The sequence below is a fragment of the Nomascus leucogenys genome, chromosome X (assembly GCF_006542625.1).
Source record: "Nomascus leucogenys isolate Asia chromosome X, Asia_NLE_v1, whole genome shotgun sequence".
Lineage (NCBI taxonomy): Eukaryota > Metazoa > Chordata > Mammalia > Primates > Hylobatidae > Nomascus > Nomascus leucogenys.
The window spans coordinates 120,514,172-120,527,405 of record NC_044406.1 but is presented as its reverse complement, the minus strand read 5'-3'; the positions used below and the strand labels follow the sequence as shown (position 1 = coordinate 120,527,405).

The following is a 13,234-nucleotide window of genomic DNA, read 5'->3' as shown; positions in this document are numbered from 1 at the left end:
GAAAAACAAAATCCAAGCAATGTAGAAAATACGATCTTTTGAAGTATTTACAGTCCAAAAGAAATTATACTGATACTAATCCAAGAGACTTGGAAGTCTATTCACTTCCACCCTTTCACCTCAAATTGTGCAGATTGGTTTAACAGCCCACCATGTCTCACTAATGTTAATGTATGGTTACCTCTGGCAGTCTCGATGCTGAGATCTGTGAGTGGAGCCTGGGCATCAGTTAACTTTGCCAATGACTGTGATATATCATCTATAATATATGATACGTGATATGGCCAGTGGAGCCAAACAAGTCATTGGAGAGTGAGTTATGGGCTTTCTGGACAGAAGAGGTATTGGGTCAAGTCCAAAAACAGCATTCAATTTTCCTACTCTGTAAGCAGCAAGAAAAATGAGGGCCAAGGTGACCACAATCCTATCTAGCCTCTACATCTGCCTTTACCAAGATGTTTTTAAAGTCCTTGATGTTAACTCCAGAAAGGCAGTAAAAATGGACCAACAGCAGAAAGATGTAAAGGGTGCCTTCCTGTCTCTTGGGACAATGAGGCAGCCAGCCAGCCTGGCCAGCTGAAGGAGAACAAGGCAACCTGCCCAGCGAGACAAAGCAGAGGTCAGGCAAGGAAGTGAAACTATTCTGCAAGAGGGGTGGGAGTTTTGAAAAATTAAAAACAGGTCAAGGAGGAAGCTGATGATGGGAACTGAACCTCAGGCCACAAGCCTTTGATTGTGTACCCTCCAGAGCAGAGTGTCACACTGAGCACTGCAAGTAATCTGGCTTTGCCTGTGTCAATGTGTGTTATCCTCAATCTTGGCTTGGGTGAATCTTCAATTCTCAAGCCAATTCATTTTAAATTCAACAAAAACAAGGGAGAGGTGGGGAGGGGAACAGATTTTAGGGATTACTTACCTCCCTCTGAAACTAACGCTGGTGTTTTCTAACTCAGCACCTTGCAACAAAGGGAGAGCATGTTAGCTTCCTTCTGGGAAAGGAAGGAACTGGACTCACTGTGGTTTGGGTAGTGCTTGCTACTGAGGCATTAATCAGGGTCCTGACATAGCTGGAAAGGGCTGGTTTCCTTTTCATGTATAGAATCATAAAGGGGGCACAATATTCAAACAAAAGGCCAAGGAAACCTCTCCCAAAGATCCTATCAACTGCAGTTCTGGACCAAGGAGTCTGGCCAGAAGGGAAAGCCCATTTTAGAAAAGGACCCTGTTTTTCCAGGCAGTGACATTCCTGTTACTGCGGATATGACTATAGTTCCAAAGAGGTCACTGAGATAGACCTTAACTTCAACTGGCTTTCAGGGACTGGCCAGTTATTTATGGTAGGGTTATTTTTCATTATCTGTAACATTAAGAAGTACAGATCTCCTATGCTTAAGATGGTAGCCATTGTGGTTTGATATCCCACCATCCATTTTACCTCTTACGTTGTTTAACATAAGTATAGTTTTGGGGATTGCTTCCAGCTCCAGTGGGTGGAGCCTGATTAGTCTGAGCCAATCTTGGTAATGCCACGTCCCTGGATTTTTCAGCTATACCTCGCTACAAGGATTGGCTTGGGAATGGGCATATGACTAAATTCATATCAATGACAGATGAAGGAAAGTTTGCAGTGGGTTTCTGAGGAAAGCTCTCATTGTTAAGAAAGAGATCTCTATCACTCCATATGTTGTCATACATGGGTGTGAGGTCTGCAACTGCTGCAGACATCTCACTCAAGCTTGAGGGTAAAGTCAACTGGGGGAGGAGGCCAGGACAAAGAGAAGAGTGGGGAAAAGGAACCAGGGCTACAGAATTATGTTGGCCCTGAAGCCATGTGCCTCTGGATTTCCAGTTTTATGAGCCAAAAGCTTTCTCATTTTGGAAGGTAGATGGTGACAAGAGAGGCTGGCTTGTCCTTGAGACAGGAACTCCCAGATCACCCAGTGGAGACTCTGGGAGACTGATACACACACACTGGACTCAGAAGAGACTGTAATCTGGAACACCGATTTATTCAATGACAAGGAGTATGTGTCTTTCCAGGACCTGAAATGCTTGTGTCCTCTAACTTCCAATCCCAGTATCAAGGTACCTAGGAACCCAGGCTGGTAGTACAAAAATAACAAACCGCAAAAATAATAATAACCAACAGCCTGGTTTGCCCAAAGTCACGTAGCTTGTAAATAGCAGAGCACAGAGAGTCAACAGGTAGACTCTGATCTGAGTCCAAAGCCAAAACTCCTAAGTAGTTTATCTAGCCTTTAGTGACAATCAGGAGGTTATTCTGATTGACAAAAACAATATACTGAGCCCTTGCTATGTGGCTGGCTCTGTGCTAAGCACTCGACATGTATTACTTAATTGACTCCTCACTATAACCCAGCGGGGACAGGTATTATGATAATTCCCATTTTACAGCAGTGGCAACAGAGGCTTGGAGAAATGAAGTCAGTCCCCAAGGCTATGTGGGTAATAAGTGGCGGGGCCACCTGATATGATTCTAGGGTATCCACTATTCTTTAAGGAATCATAACGAAGGGAGTGCGGAGAAGAGTAGCATCTAGGTTGTTTCCTCTGGTGCCATCCAAAATATATCTTTTTTTTTCTTTTTCTTTCTTTCTTTTTTTTTTTTTTGAGATGGAGTCTCTCTATGTTGCTCAGGCTGGAGTGCAGTGGCATTATCTCAGTTCACTGAAACCTCCACCCCCGGTTCAAGCAATTCTCCTGCCTCAGCCTCCTTAGTAGCTGGGATTACAGGCCTGTGCCACACCCAGCTAATTTTTGTATTTTTAGTAGAGATGGGGGTTTCGCCATGTTGGCCAGGCTGGTCTCGAACTCCTGTCCTCAGGTGATCCACCCGCCTTGGCCTCCCAAATTGCTGGGATTACAGGCGTGAGCTACCGCGCCCGGCCCAAAATGTATCTTTCTGATGGCCTAAAGAACTGATGTCCTCTTCCTTAAACAATGCCACACACTTGCTGAGAATGTCTTACAATCCAGATGTCCTTATTCAGTATTCACGTTCGGTTACCAAAAACTTTCGTCACAACCACATCAAGATAACTTATTTTGTATTGGTTAGCCCTTTAAATTGATCCCTTATGGTTGAGATTTTAGAAACCACTCTCAGTCTCTTGCTGATTTTGAGATAGTACCCTAGTCTTAATAGCATCAATGGCTAGAGTTTTTCTTGTTTCAGAGAGTGACATTGGCTGGCCTTGTCCCTACATCCCAGGAGGCTACCTTATTTGTATCCTGCAGACCTCTTCCTACTGTTTTCAGAATTTTTATGGTGTTTAATTATTCATTCTTGCCTGAACTATACATCTTTGCTGTAACTTATGTTTCTTTTGGTTCTTTACTACGTCTTTATTTTCTAATTAAATTATTTTAATTATTTTATGTTTGGAAGTCTTCTCTCCCCGCCCCCTCCGACAAAATGACAAGCTTCTTTCAGGCATTGACTGTATTTTCTGCTTTCTACACATTCCCCACAGCACCAAACAGAAAGTGGAGCACATAGTAAGCATTCGGTGAATGCTGATGGAATTGAATTATGAACTATTGTCTCATGTTCAGTCTTTCCTCAAGGGCTTTTGGTTAGAACATTTGGCCGGAATGTCATACAGACAAAACTGAATTAGGAAAAAAACATGCAATATATGTTAGAGTCAAGGTTTCAGGCTTAGAATTTTGCATTACCTAATGTTTTGACTTCTTTTCAAGCCAGTTAGTTATTATCTGGCCTCACAGACATTGCCCTTCTTGTTACATCTTCTAGGTGGGATTTTTTTTTCTCTTTGTCCTGTAATTTCACATTTATCCCTCTCAAACAAATCCTTGAGCATGGTTTTTCTTCTTGCTGAAGAATTCACTGTTGTGGCCATCCTAGAGTGGCCTGCTGTGAAACATGTGCTATTTCACTTCTGCCTTCATTTTTATTTTCTTGTCTTTCTGTTTCTGTTTTCTTTTCTTTCTCTCTGTCTTTCTTTCCTTCTTCTTTCTTTTTACATTAACAACTGCCTGTAGATGACAACAGCTAGAAGGTGACAACAGAAACAGGAGGCCCAGCCCTTGCTGTAGCTTACACCCTAAAAGGGGAAAGACAGGACATCCAAATGGAACAAAACACACACATTTGAGGATTCCAATGCAGGAGGGGACAGAGGAGTCATCAATTTGAACCTAATTTAGCCCCTTAAGGAAGTCAGCACTGAGACCATTGCCAAAACTTTACTGATTCCTACTTTGGACTTAAAAAAAAAACCCTCTCAGAGTTGAAAGGAGACGACCACTGTTGTCTTTTTTTTCTTTTCTTTTGAAACAGAGTCTCGCTCTGTCGCCCAGGCTGGAGTGCAGTGGCGTGATCTCCGCTCACTGCAACCTCGCCTCCTGGGTTCAAGTGATTCTCCTGCCTCAGTTTCCCAAGTAGCTGGGACTACAGGCATGTGCCACCATGCCCAGCTCATTTTTGTATTTCTAGTAGAGCTGGCGTTTCACCGTGTTGGCCAGGCTGGTCTCGAACACCTGATCTCAGGTGATCTGCCTGCCTCAGCCTCCCAAAGTGCTGGGATTACAGGCTTGAGCCACCGCGCCCAGCCCACTGTTGTCTTCCTTACTTCGCACTTCATGCTCCAGGCTGTGCAGCCACAGTCCTGTGCTCTCGGTGCCTGGGCAGGGATAATCAGGAAGTGTTGACTCTGTTATCGAGGGAACAGTAAGCCTGTCTGCCCATCTTCAGTGATGAGGTCTCTTTGAACTTACATATTCAATACCTGGATTTAGACAGCAGTGGCCCCCTTTAGACAGCCATACATGAGAACTGACTGCATGAGGGTGGAAAAAGGCTCTTCCCCACTGCCCATCCCCCACCAAGCCCCCACACCTGTGACTGTTTGAAATCCCTACTCTGCCAGCTTTGTTCCTCAGTAATCCCTGCTGAGGGAATTTAGGCCTGCTCTCCACAGCCACTTCCATCTGCACTTGGCTTTCTTCTTGAGTCCACAGTTCTGGCAAGGGCTGACTTCTTCCAAGTCAGTGAGAGGAGAGTGCACGTTCAAAATCATCTGCCTGGGATTGGAGGGAGTGGAAAATGGGAAACATGCTCAGTTTGGAGGCATCTCATTCTTTTGGAAAAATCTGAAACCTCTGCTGCTTTACTGTTTATAGGCTGCCAAGTGTGTTCTTTTTTTTTTTTCCAACACAGAGGACACCATCTCTGCATCTCATTCTAAATAACAGACAAACTGTATACAGTGCTTCTCCCACCCATTACAAAATTGCCAAATAAGGTGGGGTTAGGATTTGGCTTATTATCGTTGTTGTTTACCACAAAGGGGTCACAGTTGAACTGCTTTTAGCAAAAATAGGGTGTTGTTACTCTCTCCCTCCGCGGTGACTGGGTATGTCTATCTATTCCTTATCCAAAATTTCCAGACAGTTCCTGTCTCAGAGACTTGTTACCCCTAAACTACCTTGCTACCTAATTTAACAAAAAGGAAAGTATGAAAATTAGATGTTTGCTCATTGCTTCTGACATTTTTTCTTCCAAAGTTCTCCTCACCGTATTACAGTGGAGGGAAAGGCTATGAACATACATTCGTTACGGATATACTTTTTTGATTTGGTAAAAAGGCTCTGCTATTGCGAAGCATGTCTTAAACATAAACAATAAAACCTCAGAAATCCAGCTTCTGTTTACCCAAAGTGGTGGGTAATTGGAAACCGGATTATAGAATCATGGATTTTTTAAAATAAAATTGTTATCGAAGCATAATATCCATGTCAAAAAGTACACAAATCATTAGTGTACAACTTGATGGATTTTTACAAAATGAATATACCCGTGTAACCAATACCCAGATCAAGAAACAGAACACTTTCCTTATATTAGTTTCTGTGGTTGCCATAACACGTTACTACAAATTTCATGGCTTAAAACAACAGAAATGTATTCCTTCGCAGTTCTAGAGGCCAGAAGTCTGAAATCAAGATGTCAGTAGGGCTGTGCTTCCTCCAGGGGCTGTAGGGGAGAATCCTTCCTTACCTCTTCCTTCCTGGAGCTAGTGGCTCCAGGCATTCCTTGGCTTGTAGCTGCATCACTTCAGAATTCTCTGCCTCTGTCTTCACATGGCCTTCTGCTTCTCTCTCTTTTGTGCCTTCTCCTTTGCCATCTCTTATAATGATACTTGTCATTGGATTTAGGGCCCACTCAGATAATCCAGGATGAACTCATCTTGAAAGCCTTAACTTATTTACATCTGTAAAGGCCCTTTTCCCAAAGAAGGCCACATTCACAACTTCTAGGACATGGTCATATCTTTTCTGGGGCTGCCATTCAACCTAATATCCCTCTCAGCGACTTCCATGTCAAAGGTAACCACTGTCCTGACCTCTAAACGCATAGATTAGCTTTGCATGCAATTCAGTTTTCTATAAATAGAATCATAGAGGACATACTCTTTTGTGTGTGACTTCTTTTGCGTAACATCTTGCTTGTGAGATCTCCTTGGTTGCTTACAGCTGTTGATCATTCACTCTCATTGCAGTATAGTATTCTATTGAATGACTTTTTTTTTTTTTGAGACAGAATTTCACTCTTGTTGCCCAGGCTGGAGTGAAATGGCATGATCTTGGCTCACTGCAACCTCCGCCTCCCAGGTTCAAGCGATATACCTGCCTCAGCCTCCCGAGTAGCTGGGATTACAGACATGCGCCACCACGCCCGGCTAATTTTGTATTTTTAGTAGAGATGGGGTTTCTCCATGTTGGTCAGGCTTGTCTTGAACTTCCGACCTCAGGTGATCTGCCCGCCTCAGCCTCACAAAGTACTGGGATTACAGGCATGAGCCACCGCGCACAGCCTGAATGACTATCACAATGATCCATTCGACTTTTGAAGGGCCTTTGAATTACTTGCAGTGTTACCATTACGATAATGTGGTTATGAATATTCCTGTATTTGTGTCTTGGGGCAAATGTGCATATATTTCCATTGGGTATACCCAGGGGTGGAATTTTTAGGTCCTAGGATATGTGTATGTTCAGCTTCAGTAGACAGTGCCAAAGAATTATAGATTTTTTAAGTTACAATTAATCTTTGAAATCAAGACCAGATTTAAGTAATGCCTCACTTAAATAAAATGCACATAATAATCCCAAATCCACTAATCCAAAAAACAGTATTTCTCCTGGTGCCCAGACCTTTCGAATGGGGCAGATCTTATTGTACATTGCCATTCTGGCTCGGGCACCCCAAAAACATGCTGCATTATCTTTGTCAGATCACACAAGTAAAAGAGAACTTGGTAGCATTGGCCATGGAGAGAGGCAAGAGGCAAGCCATGTGGCCAAGAGCATTAGCTGGAATTAACCAGCTTCCTCCCTGCACTGAGGCTTCCTGTTTGCTTTAGCAGTCAGCTGGCTTGGGATAGTGTTGAAGGCAGGCTCTCTTATCCTCACCAGTGTAGGCATAGGAGTGATGTTGCCTAGGAAAGGGCATTACACATGAAGCTTGCATTTCAAGAAGTGTCTGTTTCAAAAAAAAGTTCCCACTTTTGGACCCTGAGCTATGAAAAGCCAAAGGCACCTCGAAGTCGAATAAAAAAATCAATTTAAAAAAACAGTCCCTTTCACACACACTCCCACCCTGCTGTGTTATTTTTTTAAAACCATTTAGTGTCATTAAGCCATTGCCTCATAAAGTTGTTTCACCAGGAACTTCAGTTTCCCCAGGAAGAGATGAAAATAAACTGAACATTTCATGTAACTGTTCCCACGAATCTTAAAAAATCATGTTTGTCTTTAGCAGCACGATATGAAACATCTCTTGTCGATAAGGAGTTATATTTCAGGATAACAAGGCGACAGAATCTACAATGATAAATTTTACCCACATTTTAAACCAGAATTCCTCATATAGATTACCAGGCATGTTTGACTCCAACCATATTTTCCCACATAATTATTTCTTTTAAATCTCCTAATTATTCCATTCTGTTGAATACCATCTGTCCTGCTGAGGGACAATTGTGTCTAAACAAATCAACAGGTTTTGCATCATTGTCTAAATATGAGGGAGAAACAATAGCCCCAAAACTCTACTCTGGCATTTTGGTGGAAATGAAGAGTTCTAAATCCCACATTGGGAATGCCTCATCTCTGGCTCCCCTGGAAGATAACTTTCATAACTTGTGGAGCCCAAAAACAAAGCCAAATGAATTTTGGAAAGGTCAGTGGGAAAGAGATTGGGGTGGGACTTTCCCAGAAAATGTTTGAGCCTTTGCTCCATGAGCTGTCTGGTCACCCGGACAGTTTGTACTTCCCAGAGAGGGTGGGGAAGAGAGCAGAAGCAATTCTTCTCTCTGGGTACCTGGGTCCAGGGGGGCTGGAAACCTGGGATTTGCTCAGTTGGCTTGGGTGCAGTTGTCTCACCCTGGGAACGAGCCTGTTTGAACCCTATGAACAGTGTAGTTATGTCAGGAACCTTGGAGATAGAACAGAACATCTGTGGGAATAAAATAGCTGAGGATTGTCTGCCTTGTGTCTTGTTTTCGAGAGAACTGGACTGATGTGTTTCAAATAATTGAATACTGTGTGCTGGGAAAGTGCTTCTCCCTGAAGCCAGTTCCAGGCACCCCAGAGCTCCAGTGCTTCTGCTAAGGGCTTGCAGACATCGCTGTTAACACGCCACCTTCCAACAATAATTGACCTTTCTCCTTTTTATTTTCTTTTTTCTCACCCTCTCTGTCTTGCTCTCACTACTCTCCCCCTTTCCCTAGTCTTAGTTTTCTCTTTATATGTTTATTTCTTTCCTCAAAGATGTGGCCAAGAAGCCCCGATGTCACAAAGAAGGTTAAGTGCACTGGTGTGAGGATAACCGGCAGTTCTGAGAAATCAGCAAGTCCCTGAAGATTCTTTTCCTCCCTCTGTGATTGCATCAGCCTCGCCCTCCCCTACTTGTCTATGTTATCCATTCTCCTTCTATCCATGCTCACTTCTAAATCAGTTCATTCAAACACCGTAAGCATCTGCCTTCAGCGAATTAACTCCGATTTGGTTCAAAGTTCAATCAAAAGGAACCAGAATAAAGGAATAGAGTGGACTTTCCTTTCGGCGCCCCCACCTGACTTCCCATAAGCCAAACTAGCTTTTTCGTCGACCTCAGCATGGTTAGAGCTTCCACATCTCCTTTCCAACTGCCCATGCAGTGTCAGGAGGAAGGGTAATGGAGCACACCGCTAGAATGTTGGGGATCAGTGGTGCTCCCAATCAGGGGCAGGTGCATTAGCGCACACACACTTCCTGGCCTCTCCCCTGGCCCCTGTCCAGAACTCCAGCAAGCTAATCACAAGGAAAATGTGTGTGCCTGAATGTTAGGAGTGAACAGGCAGGTGACTTGCTTCAGAATTAGCCTGCAGCATCTCTTTTTCTAGCTGCCATCCTGTATTAGACGTGGTAACCACACCAGTTAACACCCCGGATCGGCTTGGGATTATGAATGGAAGGAAGGGAGATCCCCATGCAAGGAAGCAGCTGTCTCTTTGCTTAATTATTGGGATCCACAAGTCCATCCCTATTGCCAGGGCTTCAGTGTCGAGATGATGAAATAGGTGATTAAGGGACTTGGAGGCCAGTCCACATTGCAGCTTTGTCTGAGTGTTCCAACGACAAGTGTTATTAGTCCACTAATCATAACATTGCCTGCAGTGGAATTTCCTTGGGAAGGAATGGGGCAGCGCCTCCATGCCAGAGGGCTGCGCAGCATGAAAATACTAACACATCACAATTGGCTGTTCTGTGGGAAGACGATTCCAACATCCAATTCAGGAAATAGGTCACCGGGCTGCTAGATGCACTGCTATTTTGATTTACTTCCTTAGACTCTTGCAGTCTTCATAGACTTCTCTCTGGGTAGAATCAATCTCCTCCAACTTACTGGCTTCTGGAGTGCCACACGGGGAAAGATGCAAGCAAGTTCTGAAAACAGAGGCATGGATTTCTCGTGATCAATCTTATGGTGTCCTGGTGTCCACTTGCTTCTAGAATCAAACACAGTGCCCTTCGGGATACTCCTCACCTTGACCTCTTTCAGGGGAGCTTCCCAGAGGTCTGGGGCCATGGCTTTTAGGACGCTGCAGCTGTGCCTGCCAGACAACAAATGTTTAGTGAGAGGTTGAAGAGATACAAATGGGTTGAAGGGCGCCAGAGCCTTCTCAGTAATGAGCATAGCAAAGCTTCGATTTCCAAAGATCTTGGGAGGACAAGATGTACTCATTTGGAGTATTGCACTGTCAGGGCTGTTTGTATCAGCTGTCAGGTTCAGAGACCACCCTGTTGATGGGGTCAGGGGCCCAGCCAACCCTTTCTTTTATTCTATACCTCTGGTCACTTGGGCCTTAAGAAGCAGGAGTCGGGGCGGGGGGCGGGGCGCGGTTTGGGGCTCTGTCACTAAGCAGCTGCCTCTTTCCTGGATCAGTCTAGAGTTCCCTCTGATTTTTCCTAAACCCAAGCAGTTGTCTACTGCCTTGGAGTGTCAGCAAAGGGTATTTGTGGGTCCATGGTATTTGCAGATTTCATATCAGGCAAAAGCTTACATTTCCCTTTTCTTCTTTTTTTTTTTTTGAAACGGAGTCTCACTTTGTCGCCAGGCTGGAGTGCAGTGGCACAATCATCTCAGCTCACTGCAACCTCTGCCTCCCAGGTTCAAGCGATTCTTCTGCCTCAGCCTCCCGAGTAGCTGGGACTACAGGCGCATGCCACCACACCCAGCTAATTTTTGTATTTTTAGTAGAGACAGGGTTTCACCATGTTGGCCAGGATGGTCTCTATCTCTCGATCTTATGATCCGCCTGCCTCGGCCTCCCAAAGTGCTGGAATTACAGGCGTGAGCCACTGCGCCCGGCTCTTCTTCCTTCTTCCTTCTTCTCCTCCTCCTTCTCCTTCTCCTCCTCCTCCTCCTCCTCCTCCTCCTCCTCCTCCTCCTTCTTGTTCTTCTTCTTCCTCTTCTCCTTCTTCTTCTTCTCCTCCTCCTCCTCCTCCTCCTTCTTCTTCTTCTTCCTCTTCTCCTTCTTCTTCTTCTCCTCCTCCTCCTCCTCTTCTTCTTCTTCTTCTTTTTTTTAAAGGTAGACAGATTATATGACATTGGGGGCTCTGAACTTACCCACTGCCCACTTTTTGTTTTTAGCCTTTCAACTACTGGGTAATTCTGGATTTATAACCTTTTCTTGGTGCCCAGAGACATACTATATTATGTTGGGGCATAAGTTTTGGGCTTCAGCTCACCTGTCCAGAGATGCCATCCCAAGGCAGTCTTTTAGGAGATGAGGAGTTGTACCAGTTGAGATACCATGGGAAGGTTTGAAGAGGTGTCTTGCTGAGTAAGACCAAAGGGTGTTTTCTCTCTCTCTCTCTCTCTCTCTCTCTTTCTTCCTTTCTCTCTCTCTTCCCTATTAGCTATGACCTATATCAGCAAATAGAAAAGGGGAATCTTTGTGATAAACTCCTCCTGGCAAATCCATTTCTTTGAGCTCTGGACTTGAGAAGAGCTTTACTGCCTTTTAAAATTCTAAGTAGTCTGTTAAACACTATTTCGACCCTCTAATTCTTTCTCCAGTTCTTTTTTCTTTTCTTTTCTTTTTTTTTTTTTTTAACAAATCTTTAGAGCAGAGGTTGTCACACTTAAGTAAGTGGAGTAGAATTTATAGTCACTGCAGAACAACCACATGGTTATTGCATATACTGCAGAGACAAGCAAAAGATATGAGACAAAAATGCAAGAGCAAGCACCTCCAAGTTATCCAGCAGCCAGTAAGGTTACAGAGGTTGCTACTGGTTACAGAGGCTCTGATGTGAGCTGGGCCTGAATTTGATCCCCAGCTGTGCTCCTTATAGCCGTGGCACTAGGCAGGTTCCTGAGCCCCTGCTTCCTACCCTGCAGATGAAAACAAAAGTTCTTAGTGCAAAAGGGTTGGGAAGGTTAAACGAGAAAATATAGGTGATATGCTTTCTCAGCCCAGTCCTGGAAATTAGCAAAATGGTCACAAAATGGTGACTTTTCTCATTATGAAAATCACCTCCTTGGCTTTGTAGTCCCATTTCCTGTTTAATAGCAACTGAAAAAGCCACGCGAGCCACCACCCCCCATCTGAGTCTGGCTATTTTCGAGGCTCCATTTGGAAGGGGATGGCCCCAGCAGTCCAGGGGGTGGGAGGTGGTGGGGAGGGAGGCATTATTCTCTGGGTTGCAGCTGTGGCAGTAAGTACAGTATCCCCCACATGCCAGATGAATCAAGCTGAGGGCCAGATCTGGGCTGTGGGCCAGAGGTTCCCCACCCTGATTTATAGTGTGGACAGAGATGTGGGTGTTTTGTGAATATATTTTGATGATGATAAAAAAAAGAGAGAGGGGAGGGAACGCCATTCCTTAAAAATGTGCTGAGGGAGGGAGGTTCAGACCTATCTTCAAGATTAGAGCAGCCTGGCTGTTCGCGGTAGCAAGTCATTAGAAAGAGGCCCATGGAAGAGCAGCCTGCGAGAGGCCTTGAAACACAGTGAATTGTGAATGAGGCCCCTGTATGCCAGCCATTGGGGGCAGATTAGGCTTGCTGTCCTCTCTGCAGGTGTGGAGTGGGGGACTAAGCCTGCGTTTTAACTCCTGCAGGTCCCCAGAGCAGAGAAAGGGAGCACTGGGTCTGCTGAGCTGTGGGGAGCCCGCCAGCCCCATGCGTTCCCAGTGCTAATAGTTCTCCCGAAACCAGCCAGGCTTTGCCTTTGAGATCAGGCCTAGGTCATTGCCAATGGACTGAGGACAACAGGCTAAGTGTGGAGGTTTGCCCTGGATGGAGTTTGGAGAAAACTCACGTGGAGGATTTATTCTGAACCTTCAACTTAACACATTTGAGAGGGCTGGCTAAGCAGCAGATGGGAGTTGTGGCTCCCTCCAGAATGTTCCCCTCCCAAACAAGGCACAGCTAGGCACAGACCTCCTTGTTTTACTCGTGGGATGTCAGGCACAGTTGTCCTGGTTTACTGTATTTCATCCAGGAAAGAACTTCAATCAGGTTTCCTAGGACCCATACAGATCTTTGAAGACAAGAGATTTATTCCCCAGAGGTGAGGCCACTAAACAGGCAGGGTCCTAAAGCTTGCAGTTCATAAAATCACATTGGTCTGCAAACATTTGTTTTTTCTAAGGGAAGGGCAGTGAACGCTCTCATGCCAACAGCCTGCAGTATCTG

At 44.7% G+C, this 13,234-nt stretch overlaps 1 protein-coding gene across 1 annotated transcript in view; it reads left to right on the top strand.

Annotated features, from left to right (window-relative positions):
- The window catches only part of PLAC1 (placenta enriched 1), a 202,976-nt gene that overhangs the window by 17,547 nt on the left and 172,195 nt on the right, over positions 1 to 13,234 (top strand). The window lies entirely within an intron of this gene.